Raw genomic sequence first — 17306 nt, forward strand, 5'->3', positions numbered from 1 at the left:
ATTGGGGGGGGGTTAGCCCCTGTCACAGAGGTGCTTAGAACTCACAGCTCTACTGAAGAAGTCAATGGGATTTGTGGATGCTCTGTACCTTTTGAAAATCTAGAGCTAATGTCCTAGTCCTGCACAGATCTACACATGTGGACATCTGCATTGCCGGTAGTGCCATCCAGATCCCTGGACTTGCTCACTGCATAAAGTAAGAACACATGAAATTCTTTACAAGATTGGGGGCCCAAGTGTGTTACTGATTGTTAACCGGTTTCACATTCACACGTATTTAGAGCAGATGTGGACTAGGTGATTTGATGTGGACTAGGTGATTTTGCCATTTGCAAAATAGTTTTGGTTGCTGTTTCTTTGACTGACTCTACAGATTTCAGTATTCTTGCACAGTACGGAAGTGGGTCTGGCCCACGAAAGCTCATCATCTAATAAACCATCTTGTTAGTCTTTAAAGTGCTACATTGTCCTGCATTTTACTTCTGTAGGTAATTTTATATTCAAAGGAGATTGTGTGTAACAGTTCTCCTAGCTTTTTTGTGTGTTGAGCATTGTACTTTTAGCACACTTGCAATGTCCCCACCATTAGAGTGCTTCTGTATCTTTGCCACAAAGAGAAAAATGAAATATATCTGAGGATAATAAGGAATAAAAGGATACAGCTTTGATCATCAGAATATCTTTTGGGCACTGCCACTGAGCAAAGGCTGGTAACTGAGGACTTTCTCAATACAATATATATTGAGTGACATGATTCTGTTTTTGGATAACTGGGATGGTATTAATAGAGAAAGGGGGAAGCTGTTACGTGTGATTAAAACAGGACCAAGTCTCCGGAAGTCTGGTTTCTATTCCTGGCTCAGCTGCCAATTTGCTCAGAGACCTTTTGGAAATCACTCTGCTTCTTTGTGGCTTGATTTCCCCCCCCCCCCCCCCACCATTCCATAAAAGAGCCTGCCCTTTTTACCTGTCAAAGGGGATATCTATACAGTGCATTATGACCTCAGAAGAAAGATGTTATGGAAGCATGAAATAGTATCATTATGAATGGTAAAACACAGTGTCTTCTCCTGAAATAGAAGGGAAAAGCAAATGGCTTGTATTTTAATATGGCTGAATGTAAACGTACACCTCCAAGGAACAAAGGAAGTAAATTGTACCTACAGGATGGGATACTCCATATTGAGAAGTATACCGGTGCAGAGGTGGACAAATACTGGCCTGTGGGCTGGATATGTCAGGGTTTGCCCCCACCACTATATTTATCTGCGCTTTCACAGGTATAGGCGATCATAGCTCCTGTTGCTCCATAGCTTTCTGCCACTCCCATTGGCTGGGAATAGTGATCCATGGTCAATGGGAGCAGCAATCACCAGTACCTGCGGAGGCACAGGTGAATATAGCGGCAGTGGCCTCCAGGGACTACTCTGTAGAACTGCTGCCATTTTATTGCTCACCCTTGATATGGGAAAACAGTCGTTACTTGCCTATAGTTATGCAGGGAGTCTCTGTTGTTGCTGGAAACAAGGCATGTTTATGTTACCTGCCAGATCGAGGGGCAGCGATTGATACAGCACAGGTCAATTTTTATCACATCTAATAAATGTCATTTGTCAACACCAGAAAAAGAAGTGTAGATGGAGTCAACAGGAGAGCATCTGCCATTGACTCACCACAGTGAAGATACTGTGGTAAGTAGCTCTAAGTACGTTGACTTCAACTACATTATTCATGTAGCTGAAGTTGCGTAACTTGGATCGATGGCCCACAGTAGTGTAGACTAGGGTAGAAACTGAATCCTCTGGCCTTGTCTAAACTAGAAAGTTGTATCACTTTAACTATACCAGTATTTCCTAGTGTTTGTGGCTATAGTTATTACTGATCATTTTTGTTGTATGGCTGTTCCAGTACAGGAATTGGAACAACTATATTGGTATAAACTTAAAAAACAAAAACTAGTCTGGTAGTACTTTATAGACTAACAAAACATGTAGATGGTATCATGAGCTTTCATGGGCACAGCCCACTTCTTCAGATGACCATATATTGGTATAAGCACAACTGCAGTAGGACTTCTACCAGTATAATTATTGCAGTTAAAAAAAAAAATCACACCGCTAACTGAAATAGTGATGTCAATAAAACTTCAGGTGTAGATTAATCTCTGTCTTCCAGTCCTGTGTTTTAGCCGCAAGACTGTCATGTCTTTATGAACTAGCATTTTCATGTTCCTGGTGCTGCTTCCCTTCCCAACAAAACTAAACAAAAAACGGATCTGTTTACCAACATTGTAATTAGTCAGATAAAAGAAGGTTTTATGTGGCACTGCATACAAAACACCTTCTATATGTAAGGCAATGTGCATTCTATAATGTGCCATAAGAGGGAAATTTTCATGGTGGTCTGGCAAGAATTGTGAGTGATAAATACTAAATAATATTGGTTTTTCTAAAGTGACTAGTCCCTTATCTTTTCAAAAGTTAAGAGTAAGCCTCTCTGTAACATATTTCAGTGTAACTTTGCCAAAATATCGTGAAGTCACCAGTCCTGACACAAAATACCCTTGTTAATCCCGAAGAAAAGAACTAATGGTATTTACTTGTCCATTAGCTGAAATTACTTGCCCCAGGCAACTGATTGAGTAAAATTATGCCAGGCTGCATTAGCATTTTAATGTATATTTATGTTAATTTGTAATTCCTAAATGTAACTTTGATGTGTCCTAAGAGCTTTTGCAACATGTTGATATTACTTTAAAAGATCAGTATATAGAGCACCTTGGCTTTAATCTATATCCAAAGTCCCACCCATAAGTATAAACATTTTTCTTTCTTTGAACTTGTGAATATGTAGGTTATATATTTAGCTCAACACATAGTAAAGTAGAAACACATTAAGGGCTTGATCCAGCTGCCACTGAGTTCTGCTGAAGTCATTTGAATGACCTGTTAGCTAAACTTGATTGAAGCAAACATTCTGTAAATGATACCTTTAGAGAATTTAATTGTCCCATTATATTAGTGCCCCATTGCACCATGTGAAAGAAAGGAGCTGTGTAAAAAAAGTGTTCATCTCAATAACAGCCCTGGCTCCGCTATGTTAACAGTATTTGCATTGAAATCAATGGAGTAAAAAACCGGAATGTGAATTAGGGATGTAAATGAGTAGTTGAGTCCAAGCTCCCTGGGGACAGAGGCTACTTCACATCCTGCAGACCCCCCCTCCACAGCCTCTGTCAACAGTAGCCCGGGCTGGGCTGGACAGAGGCTGCTTGGCAGCAGCCACTCCTACTTTCTCGCAGCAGCCTCTGCCATGAGGAGCTTAGACCCCTGTGGACAGGGTCTGCTGTCACACATGCTGCTGCTTCTCTGTGAGGCAGCAGCATGGGTTGGCAGGGGGCTACCCAGAAGTGGGGCTGGGAGTGCACTGGCTTGTCAGCCCTGCCCCCAGAAATTATAGAATAGTTGAGTAAAAAATAAAAATTCATGTGGTTACTCAACTATTCTGTTACCTGCTATCTAACATCTCTAAATAAAACCTAAATTAGTCCTATTTAAAAATAAAATTAGCGTGCACCTCATGATGCCTGCTTATTACCAAAGAAGCCTCTGTTTGTATTCTGAAAATATTTTAAGCCAGGTTATGCACAAAACTCTCCTTGTGGTATCATAGAATCATAGAACCATAGAGCTGGAAGAGACCTTAAAAGGACATCAAGTCCAACCCCCTGCCCTAGTCAGGACCAGTCCCAATTAAATCAACCCAGCCAGGGTTTTGTCAAGCGGAGACTTAAACATCTCTAGAGATGGAGACTCCACCACCTCCCTAGGTAACCCATTCCAGTGCTTCACCACCCCCCTAGTGAAATAGTTTTTCCTAATATCCAACCTGGACATCTCCCACTGCAACTAGAGACCATTGTTCCTTCTTCTGCCATCTGTCACTGCCTTGAACAGCCTTTCTCCAGTGTCTTTGAAACCTCCCTTCAGGAAGTTGAAGGCTGCTATCAAATCCCCCCTCACTCTTCTCTTCTTCAGACTAAGTAGACCTAACTCCCTCAGCCTCTCCTCGTAGGCCATATACTCCAGCCCCCTAATCATTTTGGTCGCCCTCCGCTGGACCCTCTCCAACGCATCCACATCCTTCCTATAATTGGGGGCCCAGAACTGGACACAGTACTCCAGATGTGGCCTCACCAGAGCTGAGTAAAGAGGAATAATCACATCTCTGAATTGACTGGCAATGCTCCTCTTAATGCAAGCTAATATGTCATTAGCCTTCTTGGCTACAAGGGCACACTGATGACTCATATCCAGCTTCTCATCCACTGTAATTCCCAGGTCCTTTTCTGCAGAACTGCTACTTAGCCATTCCATCCCCAGCCTGTAATAATGCTTGGGATTCTTCCGTCCCAAGTGCAGGACTCTACATTTGTCCTTGTTGAACCTCATCAGATTTCTTGTGGCCCAATCCGCCAATTTGTCTAAATCACTCTAGACTCTATCCCTGCCCTCCCTACCTCTCCCCCTAGCTTAGTGTCATCCGCAAACTTGCTCAGGGTGCAATCCATCCCCTCATCCTGGTCATTAATGAAAATGTTGAACAAAACCGTTCCCGGAACCGAACTTTGGGGCACTCCACTAGAAACCGACTGCCATCCTGACATTGAGCTGTTGATCACTACCCACTGGGCCCGACAGTCTAGCCAGCTTTCTATCCATATTACCGTCCATTTATCCACTGCATGCTCCCATAACTTGCTGGCAAGAATGTTGTGGGAGACCGTACCAAAAGCTTTGATAAAGTCAAGGTATATCACATCCACTGACTTCTCCATATCCACAGAGCCAGTTACCTCATCATAGAAGCTAATCAGATTGGTCAGGCACGACTTGCCCTTCATGAATCCATGCTGACTATTCTTGATCACCTTCCCCTCTTCCAAGTGCTTCAAAATGGATTCCTTAAGTATCCCCTCCATGATTTTTCCAGGGCCTGAGGTAAGACTGACTGGCCTATAGTTCCCTGGGTCATCCTTCTTCCCTTTTTTTTTTTGAAAATGGGCACTACATTTTCCTTTTTCCAATCATCCGGGATCTTTCCTGATCTCCACGAGTTTTCAGAGATAATGGCCAAAGGCTCCTCAATGACATTTGCCAACTCCCTCAGTACCCTTGGATGTATTAAGTCCGGCCCCTTAGATTTATGTACGTTAAGCTTTTCTAAATAGTTCCTATCTTGTTCTTTTGTAACCAAGGGCTGTCGACCTTCGTCCGATATTGCATCAATTAGTGCATTAGTTTGGGAGCTGACCTTGTCCGTGAAGACAGAGGCAAAGAAAGCATTAAGACAAGTACTTCACCTTTCCCCACTTTATCTGTCACAATGTTACCGCTCTCATCCAGTAGGAGCCCCACACCCTCTCTGATCACCTTCTTGCTAATATGCCTGTAGAAACCTTTCTTGTTATCCTTCATATCCCTTGCGAGTTGCAATTCCAATTGCACTTTTGCCTTCCTGATAACTCCCCTGCTTTCTTGAGCTATACATTTGTACCCCTCCCTAGTCATCTGTCCAAGTTTCCACTTTTTGTAAGCTCCCTTTTTGTGCTTAAGTTCACCAAGGATTTCCCCGGTAAGCCAATCCGGTCTCCTACCATATTTGCTTCTCTTGCTGCGCATTGGGATGGTTTCTTTCTGTGCCTTCAATAAGGCTTCTTTAAAATACTGCCAGCTCTCCTGGGCTCCTTTCCCCTTCATTTTAGCATTCCAGGGGATTCTGCCTATCGGGATTCTGCCCATCAGCTAGAATTGTTATAGGTTAGCTAACTGATATTATGGGAAAAATTTACCAGTGTTTGCATAAATTATTTTCATAAATGCCTAGATAATGATAGGTGCTAATTGTAACAAGCTTTTAATAAATTTTGTTACTTGTTGGTGTGAACACATCAAGCATTTGTCTAATTGTATTAATGCGCGTGTACATGCCTTAAAGAAAAAAACATTCTTGTTGGCACTTGTCTGTTTTAAATAAGATCTGGAATCCTGATGGTGAGTGTTAGGAAGTTTATGCCACTCAGCTGACATACTCACTACAAACTGATTTTTGGAGAGAAAAAGCTGAAGGCACTAAACTCACAATTGAGTTTCTGTTTCTTGCTGCCTACCTTCATTAGGCAGTGCTGTAACAAAACTCGTGTCTCGCCTTCTATAGAAGCCTTTTTTTCCAGGGGTTTATAATTCAGCTATTTAAAAATTGCTTCAGGGAGAAAATTAATCTAGAAAGTCTCTGTTCAGGAATCTTTTTCTTCTCCCCTTTCTAAAATCCGGTTAAAGTTATAGTTTAGTTATTTCTCTAAAGTTATATATATAATTAATTAAAAATTGATTTTAAAATACTTTTTCAAGCTAGTGGTTAACCTAAATTAAGACCTTGGTTTATTTTAACTTTCACTGCATAATCATCTCTGAGGTGTTGCTGTGTTAGTCTGTAACTGAAAAATTAAAAAAAAAAATGGCAGCACCTTGGAGACTACCAAAAATGTAGATACTATGTATATTAAAAATATGCTACTATTTTAATATTTTTAAAAACTGTCTAGCATCCTAAGGATAAGCAGATTCAGATTTTTTCATTTTTAATTCTTAATGGAGCCATTATGAGCCACTGAATAAGACAGCCCAAATATTTCTCATCCTATACAGTCAACTGGTTACACAGACTGGCTCAAGAAGAGACATTGTTATCTTTTAGCTGAAGTCTAAATCAGTGGTGGACAGTCTGCATCAAGGTTATTCGCTGGTCGACTGCAAGACACTTGGTTTGCATTGAGGATCTGTAGGAATGCAGGATCTAGTGTCTGTGGTTCATTGTTTCCAGCCAATGGGAGCTGTGGGAAGCGGCAGCCAGCACGTCCCAGTGACCTGTACTGCTTCTCACAGCTGGGAATGGGCAAACTGTGGCCACTTAGAGCTGTGAGGGGGCCATGGCTGCGGACGTGAAATGTCTTGCAGCTCACCAGAGTATAACTTAGATGGGCTTCAGGTTGCTCACTGCTGATGTAAACCTTGGGATTTCAATACAAGTTTTGCTCAAATAAGGAAAGTGGGTTGTAAGATATAATCATGGCGATGAAGGAACATAAGTAAATACTGTGTCTGCACAAAAATAGAGGAATTGGGTGAGGGGGCAAATAAAACTGCCTCCTGTAGCCCTGAAACTTGCAGGCCACATCACAAGGTTGCAGTTTTGAAAGCCATGTAGCAAGGTTGGAGAGGATGAGACTAGAAAATTTGATCTCCATTAGTATTCATCCCTTTTAATCCCATGAGGATGTTGCAATATAACGCTTGTAAATGCTCACCCAGTGCTCCTTCACATCATTTGAGATTCCTATTGGGTTGCATCTGAGGTTCTTGAGGGAGCTATGCTAGCATGGGGGCAGAGATACTCTGAAAACAGCTTTCCCCTTTGTCATGGTAGTTGCATGGGATTCCCTCAGGCTCACTAGAGCATTCTGTGCTCCTGAGCTATGTCTACACTCGCAGCTTCTTGTGCAAGTACGGCCGTTCTTGTGCAAGAATCTGCAGAGTGTCTACACTGCCTGCCCATTCTTGTGCAAGTAAATTTACAGTATGGCTTGGTAAGAGAGGGCTCCTTGTGCAAGAGCTATGCTCTTTTTTTAACAGGTGTAAGCCCTCTTGCGCAGGAGCTCTTGTGCAAGAGGGCAGTATGGACGCTCATCAGGGATTTCTTGTGCAAGAGATCCCTATGGCTAAAATGGCCTTCAGAGCTTTCTTGCGCAAGAGAGCATCCACACTGCCATGGGCGCTCTTGCGCAAAAGCACAGCTCGCACATGGCAGTGTGGACATTTTCTTGCGCAAGACTTCTTGCACAAGAACACTTGCGCAAGATGTTCTTAGAATCATAGAATACTAGGACTGGAAGGGATCTTGAGAGGTCATTGAGTCCAGTCCCCTGCCCTCATGGCAGGACCAAATACTGTCTGGACCATCCCTGATAGACATTTATCTAACCTACTCTTAAATATCTCCAGAGATGGGGATTCCACAACCTTCCTGGGCAATTTATTCTAGTGTTTGACTACCCTGACAGGAACTTTTTCCTAATGTCCAACCTAAACCTCCCTTGCTGCAGTTTAAGGCCATTGCTTCTTGTTCTATCCTCAGAGGCCAAGTTGAACAAGTTTTCTCCCTCCTCCTTATGATACCTTTTTAGATATCTGAAAACTGCTATCATATCCCCCTGAATCTTCTCTTTTCTAAACTAAACAAACCTAATTCCTTCAGCCTTCCCTCATAGGTCATGTTCTCTAGACATTTAATCATTCTTGTTGCTCTTCTCTGGACCCTCTCCAATTTTTCCACATCTTTCTTGAAATGTGGTGCCCAGAACTGGACACAATACTCCAATTGAGGCCTAACCAGCGAAGAGTAGAGCGTGTCTTGCTCACAACATGCCTATTAATGCATCCCAGAATCATGTTTGCCTTCTTTGTAACGGCATCACACTGCTGTCTCATATTCAACTTGTGGTCCACTATAATCCCTAGATCCCTTTCTTCCGTATTCCTTCCCAGACAGCCTCTTCCCATTCTGTATGTATGAAACTGATTGTTCCTTCCTAAGTGGAGCACTTTGCATTTGTCTTTATTAAACTTCATCCTATTTACCTCAGACCATTTCTCCAATTTGTCCAGGTCATTTTGAATTATGACCCTATCCTGCAGATTAGTCGCAACCCCTCCCTGCTTGGTATCATCTGCAAACTTAATAAGCATACTTTCTATACCAATATCTAAATCGTTGATGAAGATATTGAATAGAGCCGGTCCCAAAACAGACCCCTGCGGAACCCCACTTGTTATGCCTTTCCAGCAGGATTGTGATCCATTCATAACTACTCTCTGAGTATGGTTATCCAGTCAGTTATGCACCCACCTTATAGTAGCCCCATCTAAGTTGTATTTACCTAGTTTATTGATAAGAATGTCATGCGAGACCATATCAAACACCTTACTAAAGTCTAGGTATACCACATCTACCGCTTCTCCCTTATTCACAAGACTCGCTATCCTATTAAAGAAAGCTATCAGATTGGTTTGACATGATTTGTTCTTTACGAATCCATGCTGGCTGTTCTGTATCACCTTGCCACTTTCCAAGTGTTTACAGACAATTTCCTTAATTACTTGCTCCATTATCTTCCATGGCACAGAAGTTAAACTAACCGGTCTGTAGTTTCCGTGGTTGTCTAATTTCCCTTTTTATAGATGGGCACTATATTTGCCCTTTTCTAGTCCTCTGGAATCTCTCCTGTCTCCCATGATTTTCCAAAGATGATAGCTAGAGGCTCAGATAGAGGAGGTATTAGCTCCTTGAGTATTCTAGGATACATTTCATCAAGCCCTGGTGACTTGCAGGCATCTAACTTTTCTAGGTGATTTTTAACTTGTTCTTTTTTTATTTTACCTTCTAAAACTACCCCCTTCCCACTAGCATTCACTACGCTAGGCGTTCCTTCAGACTTCTCGGTGAAGACCGAAACAAAGAAGTCATTGAGCATCTCTGCCATTTCCAAGTTTCCTGTTATTGTTTCTCCCTCCTCACTGACCAGTGGGCCTACCCTCTCCTTGGTCTTCCTCTTGCTTCTAATGTATTTATAAAAAGTCTTCTTGTTTCCCTTTATTCTGGTAGCTAGTTTGAGCTCATTCTGTGCGGGTATGTCTACACTACCCCGCTAGTTTGAACTAGCGGGGTAATGTAGGCATACCGCACTTGCAAATGAAGCCCGGGATTTGAATTGCCCGGGCTTCATTTGCATGAGCGGGGCTCCGCCATTTTTAAATCCCCGCTCGTTCGAACCCTGTGCCGCGCGGCTACACGCGGCACGAACTAGGTAGTTCGAACTAGGCTTCCTAGTTCAAACTACCGTTACTCCTCATTCTACGAGGAGTAACGGTAGTTTGAACTAGGAAGCCTAGTTCGAACTACCTAGTTCGTGCCGCGTGTAGCCGCGCGGCACAGGGTTCGAACGAGCGGGGATTTAAAAATGGCGGAGCCCCGCTTATGCAAATGAAGCCCGGGAAATTCAAATCCCGGACTTCATTTGCAAGTGCGGTATGCCTACATTACCCTCCTAGTTCGAATTAGGAGGGTAGTGTAGATATACCCTGCCTTTGCCTTTCTAATCTTGCCCCTGCATTCCTGTGCTGTTTGCCTATATTCATCCTTTGTAATTTGTCCTACTTTCCATTTTTTATATGACTCCTTTTTATTTTTAGATCATGCTAGATCTCGTGGTTAAGCCAAGGCAGTCTTTTGCCATATTTTCTATCTTTCCGACACATCGGAATAGCTTGTTTTTGGGCCCTTAACAATGTCCCTTTGAAAAACTGCCAACTCTCCTCAGTTGTTTTTCCCCTCAGTCTCGATTCCCATGGGACCTTACCTATCAGCTCTCTGAGGTTACCAAAATCCGCCTTCCTGAAATCCATTGTCTCCATCTTGCTGTTCTCCCGTCTACCCTTCCTTAGAATTGTGAACTCTGATTTCATGATCACTTTCACCCAAGCTGCCTTCCACTTTCAAATTCTCAACCAGTTCCTCCCTATTTGTTAGGATCAAATCTAGATCAGCTTCCCCCGGTAGCATTTTCAACCTTCTGAAATAAAAAGTTGTCTCCAATGCAGTCCAAGAAATTACTGGTTAGTCTGTGCTCTGCTGTGTTATTTTCCCAACATATATCTTCTTGAGCACGAAGCTGCCAGTGTAGACAAAGCCCTGGTGTTTCTTCAGTGGCCTTGTGTGGCCACATCCCCCTTGAACACTTATGGGCTGGGGGGCAGAAAACACTGCGGCCTTCTCTCTTGAGAGACTGATGAGTAGGAGACTGAGAAACTTCACATGCATCAGGATGTATTTCCCTGATTATGCCAAATGGGTCCAAATTGTCACATAAATAGTCATATGTGGGTGCTGCAGCTTAGCAAGCCCAGGATGGATGTTTCCATCCTAGCTGTACAGAGGCAAACACAAACAGCAGCTGGGCTTTATCAGCTTTAACCTATGCCTTGAGCTGAGAAACTACTAAGCGGTAAACAATTGTAGTATAACTAGTGTAGGGAGTCCTGGGCCCAGTGAATCTCACCAGGGTCCTAGACCTCGGAGGGTACCCTGGATTTTCCTATCTGGAGCCACGTCCACTGTGGCCTGGTGCGAGGTGATGGAATGGGATTCCCTGCAGATTGAAGGGGGCGTAAGCATTTCTAAGTGCCTGTTACTCTCTCGTATGCATTTCTCTGTCTGTGCTTATTGATGGGTCACTTTGCAGTAGCTGTGTAACCATCTGGCAGTATTAAGCCTGTAATAGTAGTGAAATTAATAAATGCAACTATCCCTAATCGACTCTGTCTTGAAGCAAATCAATAATCCTGTTTGGCCATGGCCCCCTGAGTTGACAAACGTATACCATGTTTCCGTGACAGAAAAACAGGTGTGTTAACCAGATAGGCCCAATCCCTTGATATCCCCATGGCCATCAAGTTCTGTGGGGCTTACACATACAGAAAAGCTGCAACACTAAAACTCTGGAACAATATAATGCCAAGGGACTGTTTTCCCTAATTCTTGTAACTGCTTGGCCAGTTTTAGCCCCTACCCTATATTCAGATACTGCATGCACCCTAAAGGCATTGCTGCTGTCTGAAGGGGAAAATGCTCCCCAGTGCAGGAGCAGTGTACAACTGCTATATGCAATTCTACTTGGGCCCCATTGCAGACTTCTGGAGAGAGAATGACCTGAGGAATCTCCTGTGTGCTACATTGTAGAATAAATGTATGGCACGTCTTTGTGGCACATCTGTTTAGTTTCTGTTTAAAACTAACAATCAACAATACAGATTTCTCCAGTTTTGAGGGACATGTCCTGAATACAAATATCATATTATAATGTCAGAAAGGACAATTGATTGACCTTTTGTATAACACCGGTCATAGGATTTCCTTGAATTAATTCATGTTTCAACTAGAGTGTATATTTTAGAAAAACATCCAATCTTGATTTTAAAATTGTCAGTGACAGAGAATTCACCACAACATTTGCTAAACTGTTCTAATGGTTGGTTATCCTTGCTGCTAAAAATCTATGTCCAATGAGCCAATCAAATTAATCTTGTCTCTTGAAGCTATGCTCCCTTTAAATGATATCTTTAGAAATGCTGAAGACTATATAGGAAGGGGGACAAAATTTCTAAAATGTGGATAATGTCCTGGACCGCTCTGTATCTAAATGCTTTCCTTAGCATGGAAATACTTAAACTATCTTCTAGCTCGATATCATAGTATCAGATCTCTCTTTATCCTAAACTTCAAAAGGTTACCTCCTTAAATTTCAGAACACTGAAACTATTTAGCAGCTTTCCTGCAATAATGAAAATATTGTAAACCTGTTTTAACAGGGGGAGGGGAGTTGTCTGAAACAGAGCTATTGTTGGGTATTCTCGTCCATTTATTACCATATCTTTATTCTTACACTTCAGGGGTACTCAGAGTAAATTTTAACTACAGGCAGTCCCCCGGTTACGTACAAGATCGGGACTGTAGGTTTGTTCTTAAGTTGAATTTGTATGTAAGTCGGAACTGGTACATATTGTAGGGGAAACTCTAGCCAAACATTTCTCCAGAGCTCAGTTTTATTCTCCCACACCTCACTTCCCTCAGTCCTTTATTCTCAAGCTGAGGTGTCTGCTGAGAAAAGCTGCTCCGCGTCTCCCTGGTCTGCTGGGGGGGGGGGGGGCGCTAGCTTCGTGTCTCCCTGGTCTGCTGGGGGGACGCAGCTAGTGTGGGGTTGCCTCACCCCGTTTGTGTAGGGATCCGATGTAAGTCGGATCCATGTAACCCAGGGACTGCCTGTATATTTAATTCAGTCAAATATTAGAACAGAAAAACCAAATGGATACTAGTTCAGTGAAAATTACTGTCCTTGTGCCTACCCGTCCTATTGTGTATTGCCTCTTTACTGGCAAAATTCAGGGTAATGAGAAAACAGAAGAAAAATTTGTAGAAACTGTAACACACAAATTGTGATATTTCCATGGAATTTGAAATTGTGATCTGCTGTGGGAACAGCCTTGAATACTTTACAAGCAACTAAGTACATATGCAGCAGTGGCTACAATTAGTTGAAGGGTGGTATTACTTTTCCCCCAACAGTCTATTGATTCATAAAGTCTTCCTCATCTCCTGCCCCTTTCACCATGACTCCACCCAGAATTATGGCTCTGCTCCGACCACAAGTGGGAACTATGATTCAATAAGGAAAATACAGCTCTTGTGGCCAGTTTTATCTGCTGAATGTTTCCAGCCATTGAAACCTTCTCACAGAGTTCTACAAAAAGAAGAATACAGAATGTTAGTTTCTAATGCAATTATATCAACATCTGCTTAGGAATAGGCATTTAATAGTCACATATTTAAAAAAACACATACACATACTTAACAGGAACTGGGACTGTCTGTTTGTTTCATGGAACTACAGTAGTTTATACAGAAAACCAGAAGTATCAGTTTTCATGGAAACAACTTTTCAAAGTTAAATAATTTAAGAGCTTCATAAAAAACTATTAGGCTTTCACCAAGCATAAACCTAAGATTCAGCAACAATATTACAATGACAGAACAATCTATTGAAGGACTGACCTAATTAACATTGTAATTATGTGCCATTGTGGGGCAGCAACCCCACTGAAAGTCATGGAATTTGTCAGTGACACATACATACTGCTGTTGCACACATGGTTTTTGACAGCTGACTTTATTAAACTACACTGTTTTCAAGTGAGTTCTGCTAGCGTTGTAGAGAATGAAACAGACTTTTTGAGCTGTTTCCCCGTGTAGATAGACATTGAGTCTCTCACTTTCTAATCTACATTTTAAATGGATAACAAAATAATCATAAGACACATGTCACTGGTCAATAAATTGTACCTAATTTATTTTGCAAAATTACTAGTCTGTCTCTTTTTAAAATAAATAAGTTGCCTTATAAGAGTGGCCTCTTACATGTGCACCTCACTTAATATTTCTAAAGCAAATCTTTTCTGCCTTCTGGATAGAAAGAGCAATGAATATACTTGGCCCAGTTGCAGGACACTTAATTTTGAAAAATAGCTATTTTGGATTTGCTATATTTTCATCTGTGACCTACATTTCTTTAAAACAGATTATCACATAATGGAACTTTGAAACTGGCATTTAGCTATGTCTACAATGCAAGCAGTTGTGTACGTTGCAATTGTGCAAAAATACCCATGTTAGCTTTAATCAGGTAGCTCACTAAAAAGAGAAGCCAAGACCACAGCAGCATACTTCAGACTAGTAGGCAGCTTCAGTAGAAATCCAAGGGTCTGGGTAGACTTCACAGACCATGCTGCTGAATTCTCACTGCAATTTAAGTGAGCTAGCAAGATTAAAGATAGTTCAGGTACAATTACAGGAATTGCAAACAAACCTCACCTCCAGTTGCTCTCCCACCTAGTGGTATCTGCATTTTAGTTGTGTGTGTAATAAGTAAAATTATGGGTGATGGTCTTGAATGAAAGATCTAGATATTATACTTTACATGTATTTAATTTTGGTAATGTTCAAGTAGATAGACATATTAGAAGTCAGATGCTGGTGTCTATCAGAGGCAGCTGGTCCATGAGGGGAGCCAGTTTAAAAGCCAGCTCCCCTCGTGGACTGGCTGCCTGCCACCCCATGCTGCTGGCACTGATATAGAGGCAGCAGCCCCTGTCCATGGGGGTCCAAGCTCCCCACAGACAGAAGCTGCTGTGGGGGGTGGGAAGGAAGGCTGCTGTGAAGAAGCCTCTGTCTGTGGCAGTCCGATACTTCTATCGGAAGAGGCTTTTCCAAAATTTGTCTAGACTGTGCCAAAGTTTGGCAAAAAAGCTCTTTCGAAAGCCCCCTTCCTTATGAAATGAGGAATACAGGGATTTCTAAAAGAGCGCATTTGCTCTTCCTTAAAAAAAACAAACAAAAAAAAAAACGGAAGAGGAAATGTGTTCCCTGGACGTGGCAGTCTGGTGGGTTTGAGTCCTGCTCCCCCTTTGCTCACTCTAGGAAAAGCAGGTTAGCCAACACTGGCTAATAATCTCAAAGATTCATGGCATTTTAGAAAATGGTATATTTTACCAATGCCGTGTGCCATCTCTAACAGTCTTCCATCTCAAAATTTATTAGAGTTTAGTGATAGATTCCTCCTTGCAAATATAACTTGTAGTGAAATTGGAGGGATATTCTGTCTGCTTCTAACAGAGATGTCAGATTTCAGAAACATGATCTTCACCAACTGGTGATTCTTTCATTAGTGTTTTCCCCAAGTAATAAGCTCATTATAATTCACATCACCAGAAGGATTCTTCCAGTCACAGATGTATTCAGATGGGTACATAAATTGTAGCATAGTCTCCTTTATAAGTGTATTACATTTTTTGTCTGTCTTTCCTATGCCATCCCCCTGAAAGAACAAGGAAAGCAGGAGGGAGAGAAGCTTTGCGGCATATCCAAGGAGTGTAAGGGCTTGCGTACATTGGCAAGTTTTGTCACCAAATCCCCCTTTTTTTGTGATAAAACCCAGGGAGAGCATTCACATTGCAGCATGACAAAAGTAGCGAAAAACACCCAGTTTTGACAACAAAAAACTTCCATCTCAGTGAGGAATTTGTGTCTCTCCCTTGTCTATACTGTTGACATTCATGCATTGTGTACCACAGGAGCCTTTTTTTCCAGTTTTATTGAACTTCAGGGTGTTTACCTGCCCCAATGCTGATTAGCTACTCTGGACAGTGCTTTGAACTCAACTACTTGGCATCCAGGTAAACAGAAATGTTCCCCTCCCTCCTGTAAGCCCAGGGAGCTAGCTGGCTCAGGGTGTAGTGCACCTCCTAGCATCTTCTCAGGGAAACAGGGGTGGCTGTCACTCAAGACACTCCTGAATCCGTGCAGTCATAACTGTGAGTGATCCATAGGACCAGGGACACACACTGTCACATTTCTCAAGCCCTATGTGCTATGGGATATTGATTGAGGCCCCCTGCAATGCAGAGCCAAGAGAAAGGAACTCCAGAAGACTTACCGGAAGGTGAAGGATGCTAACTGCTGGTCTGGTGCTGGACCCAAAACGTCATTTTTATAAAGAACTGGATGCAATCCTGGGGACCCCACACCTGCAGGCAAGAACCCTGTGGATGCTTACCATAACACTGAGTTAGCAGAAACAGGACTTAACCCGGAGGCAGAAGTTCTTGATTAAGAAGTGGAAGCAAATGAGGTGGAGGGGCTCAGTGTAGGGACAACCAGTGTTGCAGGAATTGTTCTCAAGTCCCTGAGCGTCTGAGCAGCCTGGAGTCAGCCGGACTTCCCACTGGCCCTGGGCTGCATCCAGCATGCCAGCTTTGAAATGTGCAAGAGACCCTAGCGGGGGCTCTTGTTCATTTCAAAGAGGAAGCACCCACGTGGAGCTTGGGGTCAGTGTGGACTCAGAGTCCCCCACTAACCCCAGGCTCTGTGCGGTGCTGCTGATTTGAAATGCCACGTGGAGCCGGGATCAGCTGGGGACTCTGAGTCCGCGCTCGCTCTGAGTCCAAAGCTGGCTCGGAGTGCTTTGAAATGAAACTGAACCGGAGGAATATTTTGCAATTTGACCAGTTCCCCTTCACTGGGTAATGGAGTGGAATAGCACATCTTGACATGGGTTATTTATGTTGTGTAGAAAACAAAGCTAGCAGGATTGTGGAGTTCAGGTCAGGACAAATGGTAGATTCTCTTCTGGTCTTGTTTGTTTTGGGTTTTTTATGCTTAATGTAGATTGTAGTTTTGCTGTAGGTTTCATGTTTACCTACTCACTAGAGCTTTTTATTGATAGGCATGATTAACAGTTTGCTTGTGTTTTGAGATGTAGAACACATTTATTATTTTTGTTCATAGAGAAGGTCGGTTTGACTTTTATGGCAAAGCTGGCATTTCCGGTTTCTTTTCCAAGTGTAAACCAGGCAGAATATCTGATGAAGCAAGCTTTTGTTGTTTTAAAGTCTGAGAATCATAGTCTGCCATGTGATACTTAAGTCTGTTTTCAAGAATAAACAAGTCAAGGAGCTGTTTGTCTATGCTGCATAGCATAATTTTTGCAGCTGCCTTCTTTTATGTGGTATCTTTCTGTTTCCAATATTTTACACACTGAATAACACATGACAGGCAGTTCTTTAGGACACGGAAGTACAGGG

General features: G+C 42.4%; 1 protein-coding gene across 1 annotated transcript in view; it reads left to right on the forward strand.

The window, feature by feature from the left end:
• Window positions 1-17306, forward strand: part of LOC149525337 (unconventional myosin-X-like) — a 212807-nt gene that overhangs the window by 1770 nt on the left and 193731 nt on the right. The window lies entirely within an intron of this gene.

This window comes from Pelodiscus sinensis, chromosome 2 (assembly GCF_052426305.1).
Source record: "Pelodiscus sinensis isolate ZL-2025 chromosome 2, ASM5242630v1, whole genome shotgun sequence".
Classification (NCBI taxonomy): domain Eukaryota; kingdom Metazoa; phylum Chordata; order Testudines; family Trionychidae; genus Pelodiscus; species Pelodiscus sinensis.